Here is a 12,008-nt window from a genome sequence, read left to right as displayed (position 1 = left end):
ATTTTGGTTAAATCAATCATCTCCAGCGTTACCAATCTTTTTCACCATCACTTTGACGAATCAATCCCTCGATCGACCTCTCATAGCGTGACTTTACTTACTTCGATTAATCAAAATCATCTCATTCCAAATTTTTAACCCACTATTCTCAATAGACCTCTCATCTAGAGACTAATCGACCTCTCATCTCAAGACTTTACTTTCATTTCGGTAAAACAATTCATTTCCTCACATATTTTACAATAAACAACTCGGCTTATTTATCATCACTTTGACTCTCATTTCACATTTATCCACCCTCGGACATCTCATATTGCGACCTTAATCTTTCACTTTGGTACATTACCAATCACTTTTACCCTCATTTTAGCCCACTAATCCCTAATCGAACTCTCATCGTGTGGAATACTCACTTCGACTAACCAACCATCTCATTTCATATTTTTATCCACCTCAATTGACTCAGTCGACCTCTCATCGTGTGTCATATTCACTTCGACTAACCAACCATCTCATTCCACATTTTTATCCACCTCAATTGACCTTTAATCTTGTGACCTTACACTCACTTCGGTCAAATCAATAAACGACAAACCATCTCTTTCTATATTGTGAATGTCATTTACACAATCACCAATTTCATTGCATATTTTAAACATCCATCTCAATCAAAATCTAATTTTATGAATATCATTTAGACACCCACATTTCATCGCAAATTTTAACCAACATCATTCGCATCCAACCATCTCCTCACTTCGATAAACCAACATTTTTATTTCACATATTAACATCAATGTTTTTAATAGTTTAAAAATTGTGCCTAACGAGATTTGAAACATGATATTTATTATGTAGTATTAACACTTTAATTAATAAACTACTTAAGATTGTTAATTTATATTTATAATTTTATGTATGCATATATAATTTATATGACTAATCATTAAAAAAATATTTATATATATATATATATATAATATTTGTATTTTTAAAATATTTAATAAATACTTATTATTTTAATATATTTAATTTAAAATTTTATTTTTATAATTTATATTTTTTCATTAAGGTTTATAATTATATATATATATATATATGAATTATTAGTATATTAATGTTAATTTTTTATTATTATTTAAATAAATTTTGAATTATTAATTTTATTTATTTAAATTTATTATTAAAATAAAAAAATGTGTCAAATTATTTCATAATTAGCTAAACTCTCTCTCTCTATATATATATATATAATATACAGGGACGAATCTATATAGGGGCTCGGGTGGGCTAAAGCCCACCAGAAAAAAAAAATTTTACGGTAGAAATATGACATTACCCTTAATTTTTTAAAAAATTAATATAATTCATTGTTTTTTATTTAATTATTAAAAAATGGTAAAACTTTACTTTTATATACTTGTTTTTTTCAAAATTTTCTCGTTATTATTTTAAGTCCACCCTAAATTTTTTTCAAGCCCACCCCAGATCGAAATCCTTAGTCCGTCCCTGATTATATATATATATTATATATATATATATATTTCTCGGAAAATTAACCATCAATCTCAATCACAATTTCACACGTCTTGTATCTTTTAGCAAACTAATCATCAATCTTAATCGGCTTCTAATCTCGTGACCTCACGATTCTTTGTTACCAACCTCTTATCTTTCGACAAACTACATATCAATCACACTTTAACACGTATTTTAACCATAAGAAAATAAATCACCAATCTCAATTAACATTTAGCATCGTGAACTCACACTTTGGTCAATCAAATATTTGATTCATATTTTTTAACTACTTTTAATTGGTATCGGTCTATTATCCATCGACAAACGACATCTCAATCATATTTGATTAAATGGTTGTACTTGTGTTTGTTAGGTTGCAAGTTCGAAGTATACATATATAATTTTTAATTTTTACTCGTTTTAAGTTTATGAGTAGGTCAACCCACAAATCAATCCAAGCATTTACTCTCACATATATATTTAAATTAATTACAGCTCTCGACCCGGCAATCAGGATACTTTGAAATTAAGCATTATTATTATTATATTATATTAGTTAGTTAAAAGGTTGAACTTATATTGTTAAAAATGTCACACGTTCATCAAATTTAGTGTAGAATTTAAAATATAAAGTTTTATTAACCTAGTTGGTTAAATGATTGTACTTGTTTTGTTAGGTTGCAAGTTAAAACTTACATATAACAATTTTTATTTTATTTTTAACTGTTTTATGTTTATGGGTGGGTCAACATAGGGATGGATCGGTATGATATGCCTTAATTTTTTTATTTATACTGTATACCTTAACGAAATTTCGGTATACAAAAATCCATACATTTACCTTATCTTGATTTCGGTATACCTAAATTTCGGTACAATATCAATATTATATCTATAATACCTAAAAAAATATTCTTAAACAAAAAATCAATTTAATATAGTTACTACGTAAACGTTACACAAAACTAAAAAACAAAAAAAATTATCATAAAATAAAATATTCTTTTTAAAATTCAACATGTGTAAAAACTAATAAATTTTAAAAATTAACTTTAGTTAAAAAAATTGGAGTTAACAAGATTTAACATAGGTATAATTTTCAAATTTGACTAGAGTGGAGACGAGAAAGTGAAATTCAGAATGATTTTTAATCGTATTTATATCTGCAAATTTGTTTTATAAATGGATAATACAATTCATGTTATATAATAATAATAATAATAAATGTTAAGTTAATTTAGACTTAATTAATAAAAAATAACTCTTTTCAATTTTTAAATTTTTTTAAACAATTCAAGTTCATTATTAGTAGAATATTTTCATAAGTTGAACTCTTCTCTTTTTTTAGTTAATCATTAGTGCACACCAATATTTTCATCATTCTAGGACTTAAATTGCTCCTAAAAAGATCTACTGTCTTTTTACCCAAACTGAAAGAAGACTCACTAACATCCGTTAAGGATGAGATTGTAAAAAATAGCATTGACAATAATTGAAAGGATTGGATGCCGACTTTCACTTTCATTCCACAACTCGAAGAGATTGAAAGTTTGGTTGAATTTTTTTCTATCTCATCTGTAAAGTATAGATGGCATTTATTTTGAATAATAATTTAGTATAATTATATTATGATATGATTTTCAAAAATTATATTTATATAATTAAAATATATCAAATCTATTTATATCCTTATAAGTAATATATATATATACATATTATATTTTAATTTATTAATACTTTTCAGTATATCTCGATATACCAAAATTTTAAAAATATCATACATTTACCGTACTGATAATTTCGGTATCAATATCATACCACCTATTTTTCGGTATACCTTAAAAATCGATATTTTTGATATATTACGGTACGGTATTTTTGATATACCTATAATATCAGTACTTTTTACCATCCCTAGGTCAACCCACATTCCGATCAAAAATATTTTATTTACTCTCACATATATATATTCAAATTAGTCATAGCTCTCTACACGACAATTCGGACATTTAAAATTAAGCATTATTATATATATATATATATATATATATTAGTTAGTTAAAAATTAAACTTATATTGTTTAAAAATGTCTCACGTTCATCAAATTTGGTGTTTAATTTAAAATATAAAGTCTATTAGTCTAATTGGTTAAATAGTTGTACTTGTTCCCTAAGAAAACAAATCATCAATCTCAATTGACATTTAGTATCGTGACATCACATTTTGGTCAATCAAATATTTGATTCATATTTTTTAATCATTTTAAGTTGTTATCGGCCTATTATCCATCAACAGACCACATCTCAATCACACTTAGTTAAAGTATTATACTTGTTTTGTTATGTTCCAAGTTCAAAACATACATATAACATTTTTTAATTTTTTAACCGTTTTAAATTTATGGGCGAATCAACCCACAATCTGACCCAAATATTAATATATTCTCACATATATATCAAAATTAACCACAATTCTCGAGCCGACAATTTGCACACTTTGAAATTAAACATTATTATATTTATATATTAGTTAGTTAAAAGTTAAACTTATATTGTTAAGAATGTCTCGCGTTCATCAAATTTGATGTTAAATTTAAAATATAAAGTCGTATTAGCCTAATTGGTTAATAGTTGTACTTCTTTGGTAATGTAGCAGTTCAAAACATACATATAACATTTTTAATTTATTTTTTAGTTTAAGGGCGTTCAACCCACAATCCGAATATCCGATCCAAGTATTCATTTAGTATATATATATATATATATATATATATATATATATATATATATAAATTAACTCTTAACCAAAAATAATATATATATATTATTATAGACTTAAATGAAAACATGTTAAAAATAATAAGATAAATCATGAAACTTATTTAAAAAGTGAAAAAAATTAAAAGCCCTATTTTACAAAATATATATATATATATATATATATATATATAACAGACTACTCTACTTTTTTTAAGTCCTATTTTTTCATTTTCAAATATAACAAACTTTTTATATATTTTTTAATCATAATTTATCTAATTATTTTACGATATTGTTTTTTAATATTATAAAATAATAATGTAATATATCTAAAATAATTATAAATAAAAATAATATATATATATATTATATTATTATCTAATATTTAATGCTATATATAAAATCTTGTTTTATTTTCATATTCTATGTACAACAAACTTCAAACTTTTTATTTTATTTTTATCCTATTTCATTTAATTATTTTTATAATTATATTTAAATTAATTATAAAATAAAAAAATAAGATATATATATATATATATATTATATCTCATATTTTACTTGATATATAAATATAAAGTCTTATAAGTAAACAACTATGTGTGGTAAATTGAATAATTATCTGAATACCGAATTTTAAGTACTTATAATTTAAATAGTAAGAGATAAAAATTAAATTATTAAACAAGAAGATATGTAATTTTAAGTATTTTAATATTTTAGTTGGTTTGATAATATCAAAAATTAATATCAAAAATATATCTAGACTATTATATTCTTATATATTATTTATATTAGTTAATAAACTTAGTATATTGAAGTATATAATTTAAGATATAAAAAAAGAATTAAAATAAATATTATATTTTGTTAAATAATATATTAAATTATAATTGGTTAACATAATATATATATATATATATATCATTTTATATTTTATAGTTAGTTTAGATATAATTCTATTTTTATTTGATAATATTTGAAATAATTTGGAAAAAAATAATTAAATAAATTATGATAAAGAAAAGATAAATTTGTTGTATTATAATATGAAAAGGAAGAAAATAATATGAATTTATAGTATTAAATATGAGTTAATGATATTATATATATATATATTTTATTTAATAATTAATTTAGATATAATTATATTTTTATTTTCTGATATTTAATAATAATTTCGTATAAATAATTAAATGAATTATCATTAAAAAAAAACAGAGATAAAAAATGAAAAAGTAATACAACTTTATAATATATAACTATAATTTTATTAAATTTAAAAGGATATAATAGTCTGTTGGTGATTTTTTTAAAATAGCGTTTAAATTTTTTCTTTTTTAAAATAAGCTTCATATTTGAGCTTATTATTTTTTAATATAATTTCGTTAAGTCTATAGTAATAACTAATTATAAATATATGTTATCAAACTTACTTATTTTAAATAAGTTCTTAATAAATTCAATTAAGTAATAAACTAAGTTATCAAATACACCACCACTTTTTATTTATTACAATTCATCTAATTAATTTTATAATATTATCTTTCCAAACATTATAAAATAAAATATGATAATATATCAATTGATTAATATAAAAAAATAAAGAAAAATAGATATTTTTATTATTTTCTCATATATTACGTTAACAAATTATAATTTAATATAACATTTAACAAATATAATATTCGTTTCAATTATTTTTATTTAATATATTAAATTACATATTTCAATATATTAAGTTTATTACCTAATATAATAAATATATAAAGGTATAAGAGTCTTTGATCTATTTTTTTAGATATTAATTTTAGATATTATTAAATATTTAAATTTTAGATTTTCATGTTTGTTAATTTAATTTTTTATCTCTGATATTTAAGTACTTAAAATTCATTAGTGATCTTAATTTTCAGTTTTATCAACACCGCTTTAATACTTAACTTACCGTCGTGAGCCTATTTTAGAATTGTAAATTTTGTATTTTAATTATCTTGATTATAATATAATCTTTTAAATTAAATATATATATATATTAATTTGTGTATATTATATAATTCAAATTAAATTTTACATTATATCCATTAAATTTTTCTTAAACTTAATATCAAATATATAAGGTAATTTTTTTTTTTTCTAGATAAATCTTATAAACAAAAATAGTTCCCAAGCCACATACAATTTTCAATTAGCTACATTACATTTGAAGTTCTTTAAAAATGCTTAAGAATAAACTAAAGAAGTTATTAACATTAATTAATTCAATAAATATTCTTCTTTTTCTTTATCTCTAGAAAAGTTGAAAAAACATTTTATTTTATTTTTTATATTTTCTAACATTGGAAAGTATATCTTGTTTTTCTTTTTGTATCTTAAACTTTGAGATGGTAGTGTGTTTGTTCGTTACAGTATCTTATTTTGTTAAATCAAATTTTTATTTTGAATTTTTTTAATCTAAATAATACTTATAATCATCAATGAGTCGTTTGTTTTTTTTTTTTTGTTCATACTCTTCAAATGTGTTGGTGATATTTTATTCTCAACAATAAATGAGATTAATTATGAATTTAAAGTTGTTTTTCATATTTTCACTAATGAGTTATTTAATTGATTTTTTATATTTAGGTCCTCTTACCGACATCATCTCAAGATTTGTCTGAGTTTTTCACTATCTTAGTTATATATTTTTTAGAACGCTAAGTTCCACAACTCTCTTACTCGTAAACACACTCAATCAATTTAATCAAATATGTCGTCTAACGAGCTCGAACATAGGACACTAGGAATGCTATGATATCTTCTCATGATTTGTATGTTTTTTTCATTATTTCGGTCATATATGTTGATAATCAATTATCATTTGACATAACATGTTTTTAAGGATGAATAAATGGGTAAATTCAACTTATCTTACGGATTAAGTATATAGCCCGCAAACACACTTAATAATTTAATCAGACGCAGAACTTACCGTTTAACGGATTCGAACTCAGGACCTTAAGGTAAATATTCATCTCTTATTGTTGTCAGGCTAGTAAGAGGGGATTTCAACTCATCTTTCACTAATATATGGTTTGATGAGGTATGTCTTGAGTAACCCAAACTATTTTTTTAATTTTTTGTTTAACATAATTTTTAATTTATTTAATATATTTTTATCTTGATTAACATGTTTTAACTCATTTAACAAGTATTTGACTCGTTATACCAAGTTTAACATACTTTTAACCAATTAATACATTTTTTACTCATTTAAAATATTTTTTACTTGTCTAATATATTTTTTACTCGTTTAACAAATATTTGACTCGTTTTTGTTTTAATTTGACATTCTTTTGACTTGTTTAACACATTATTAATTCGTTTAACATATTTTAACCCGTTTAATAAATATTTGATCTCGTATTTAATTTGTTTAATAAGTTATTTTTTATTTATTCAATTTGTTTTTATTTGAGTTTTTCAACATTTTTGTCTCAGAATTAAATATATAATAAAAAGTTAATATTTTAAAATTTTGTTTGTGAAAGAGTGAGTGAGGTGAGAGAGGAGAAAAAAATGTGCATATCCTTCACTCTAGTTTATAGTGAAATTTAAAATTAATTGGAGTGTGTTTTTATTTATTTTTTAATTACATTATTTTTGTTTGTGTAACTTAAATCTAAGGTGCATTAAACATAACTCAAATTTAATAAACTTAAATTTAACTCAAATCAAAATAATTTTATCAAAATTTATTATTTTAGGTTTTAACTCAAACTAAAATATTTTATATAAATTTATATTTTGGGTTTGATTATGAGTTAGGGTATGAGTCAACCCAAAATGTGTTTGTACCTAAATATTTAATATTTTAGTTAATGAATTGAACGATACAATGAAGAAAGATAATAAAAATAATATTTTTTGAATTTATGTTATTCAATTACTTAAACGAACAAGACTTTAAGCTCCCGAGCTACCTGTCTAGATGTACCTACCTGTTTATCGCAATACACTATGTCCTGTTTTAATCTTTAACTCTTAAAATTTTTCATTCCTCCAATAATTATAATAAAAATTATTTGTTAAGGAATGTTCAATAATCCCATAAACATACCAATTTGATAAAATAATTAAACTAAAACCAATTATTAATTTGGTAAATGCTTTATATATTTTAATTACTCAACAAAATATCACGCTTTAAGTTTCAATTGTGAAAAATATTGAAAAAAGATTAAAAGTAGATCTGTTTAAAAGTTAAATGTCAAAATTAATTAAAAAAAAAGAGTAAATCTTTTGAGTGATTTGTTAGAAAAAGGTTCTCCAATGGAAAACTAAAAAGGTCGGGGCGATTTAAACATTGTGCATTTCAGTTATAAAGTTAAGAGACCAAATTGAACTCAAATTTGTTTGGGCCGATTATGTTTCAAGATCAACGACATAAACTTTAGGGACTCAAATAGTCAGTCTTCTTCAAATAAACAAATTAAATTAGGGTTCTTACATCCTTTAACCCAAATTGAAACTCTCAAAACCGAAATCATTCATGCCATAGCTGGTCTTCAGAATCTCTACAGTCTAGATCTAAGCATGAATATCATATTCATTTACAACGACCAATCATTGACTAAAATAATTAAATAATACATATATAATAATGATTGAAGAGCAAAATATTTGTAACTAACAAATAGTGAGAATGAGTTGATCGAAATATCAGAAATTCTCTCAATTAATTGTTTTTTTCTTTACAATTTTCAATGATTATTAATCAATTTGTAAAAACATTTTTACAAATAGAAAACAATTAATAACTCTTTATTCTTTTTTATTTTATAAGAAGAGAAAAATAATTAATATTTTTCTTTATATATATATATATATATATTAAATTAAAGAGATGTATTTAGTATTTTTTTAGATGAGTGGTAGGAGAGAGTTTGAAGGATCAAATTTGACAGAATTACTGTAATCAAATAATTGCCTGAAAAAAAAGTGTGAGAAGAAAGATTAAAAAAAACAAAAAAAAAAAAACTTTACTCCCCAAATTCCATAACCCTACCATTAAATATATATTTATATAATAAATTAATATATATAATAATAAATCTATAACAATAACAAATATACAAAATTAAAAAGAAAAAAAAAAATATATATATATATATATATATATATATATATATATATATAAAACAAATTATATTTAAATGTATTCTCTCCCTTAAATACCTTTCATTTTAAATTATATATCTGTTATTGATATAAATTTATTATTATTATATATATATATATTAAGTTTGTTATTAATATATATCTTTTTATTTTTATAAATGTTAATGTAATATGATATAAATGATGGTAATACAAAATAATATGTTCATCTTATCACTCAATACACTTCAATATAACGAGATTAACAATTTGAGAGTAAACAATTAAAACGTAAATCATTAAACTCATCAACGAATAAACATAACATAAAATCTAACATTAACGAGCTCATAAGTTCTAAAGAATATTAATAAGTTCCACGATTCGGTTTCATCGATTTTCTAAAAGAGAGCTCTCGTATCGTGTAATAATAACCATGTTCAGTAAACATACTGGTCGATCGCGATCACTAAACGTCTTACGGTTCTTTTCGAGCCAAATAGTCCGTTAGAAAATAATTGAGATATAGACTCATCGACTCAATACAACCGAGAGCTCACAATTTCTATTCAAACTTTCTAATAATCGACGATTAATTCAGTATCACTCACTCAATTCAAATCTTATTCTAAAGTATGCTCCAAAGTATGCTCCAAATTGTAGTCACTCTAAAAGACCCAATGCAAAATTAAGTGACCGTCTTTTTCACATTTTTGTAACAATTAACTTAATGCATATATATCATTTATCATTAGTAAAGATCTCTTCATATATGACACAACAATATTTGAAGAAAAAGTTAAAATTTTATAATTTTCTCATACAAAGTCATATCACAATCTCCGCAAATAATGTGTAACAATGATTAAATTTAAAAAATATATATTTATGTTAATAAAAGATATCACGTGAAGAAGAATTAAAAAAATATTCAAAATTAAAATAAAAAAAATTAACTCTGTTTTCCTTAAAATAAAAAATTCTCACATTATTTTATATTTTAAATAAAAAGTACTAACTTTAATTTTTTATTCTCTTTAATGTTTAATTATTTAATTATGTGATAATTATAAATTAATTATTTTAATTTATTTTTCTATTATTAATATTTTTAAAATACATAAATAAAATACTACAAAATACATTGATATATTTCAAAATTATAAAAATATTATATACTAATTAATAATTAATGAGAGAGAAATGATTTATAAATACTAACATATTTTTTAATATATTTAAAATTTTATTATCTTAGAAATTTTATAATACAAATTTAGAATTTTAATATTATTTTCTCTATAATTACTATTTTCAAAAATACATAAATACAATAATACAAAATACATTCATATATATTTTAAAACTATTAAAAAGGTTAGAAAAGTTAATGAGAGAAAAATAAAGTTTTTATTTATTTATACATACTCACTTTAAAATTTGTATATATTTAAACTTTTATTCTCTTCAATATTTATTTTATCTTATATATTTTATAATTATAATTAATTAATTTGATATTTCTATTATTATTTATTTAAAAATACAAAATAATCTAAATCCATTGATATATATATATTTAAAATTATTAAAAAAGTATAAGAAATAATTAATGAGAGATAGATAATTTATAATACTAACATTAAATTTTTATATATTTAAAATTTTATTCTCTTCAAAATAATTTATTCTATATATTTATAATTATAGAATATTTATTTTATATATTATTACTTATTTAAAAATACTTTAATATATATTTTAAAATAATTAAAAAAGGTATATGGAAAATAGTTAATGAGATAAATAATTAAGGAAGGATTTCAAAATACATTAATAAAATAATAAAAAAATACTTACTATTTATTGTAAAGTTATTAAAAAAAAAGTCAAAAAGTATAGAAAAATAATTAATGAGATAAATAATTAATGAAAAAGATAAATAATTATATATAGAGAGAAACACATGCACATTTATAATATTTTTTGGATGAATTATAAAAGTTAATTAATTGCTCCCCATGTTTGAATTTTTTTAGGGTTAGGTAGGAATTAATTTAAAGACAACCCCTCTAGGTTGTATTCCCAAAATTACAATAAAATGAAGTAAAAAAATACAAATAATTATTTCAAAATCTTCTCATCACAATAAATTAGGTGCAAAATGACTAAAACTATATTTGAAAATAAGCTAATTAGAACTCAACTACATGTTAAGTTTTATTTGAAAATAATTATATGTCATATTTTGACATTAACTTGTGTATTTTAATTTCAATAACACTGATTTTATACTAGGCTGGTAATTTAAAAATCTAGTACTCATATATTTTTTATAATTTTAAAAATCATTTAGAATATTTGTTTCACCTAAGATAATTTCAAACCCTTAGAAGATCAATTAAAGTGGTAAGAAAACAAAATACAATTTTAATTATCAAATTGATGTAAAAAATAAATATTTACATATTTACCTCTCTTGGGTGGAAATGCAAGGGAGATTTGGGAACCGCTACATATATAGATAACGATACGATAAAAAGAAAATTCAAACTTTAAAAGCTCAAACCAAAAAAAAATTCAAACATG

The sequence above is a fragment of the Impatiens glandulifera genome, chromosome 1, assembly GCF_907164915.1.
Source record: "Impatiens glandulifera chromosome 1, dImpGla2.1, whole genome shotgun sequence".
Classification (NCBI taxonomy): Eukaryota; Viridiplantae; Streptophyta; class Magnoliopsida; order Ericales; family Balsaminaceae; genus Impatiens; species Impatiens glandulifera.
Note: the sequence above shows the minus strand (reverse complement) of the source record.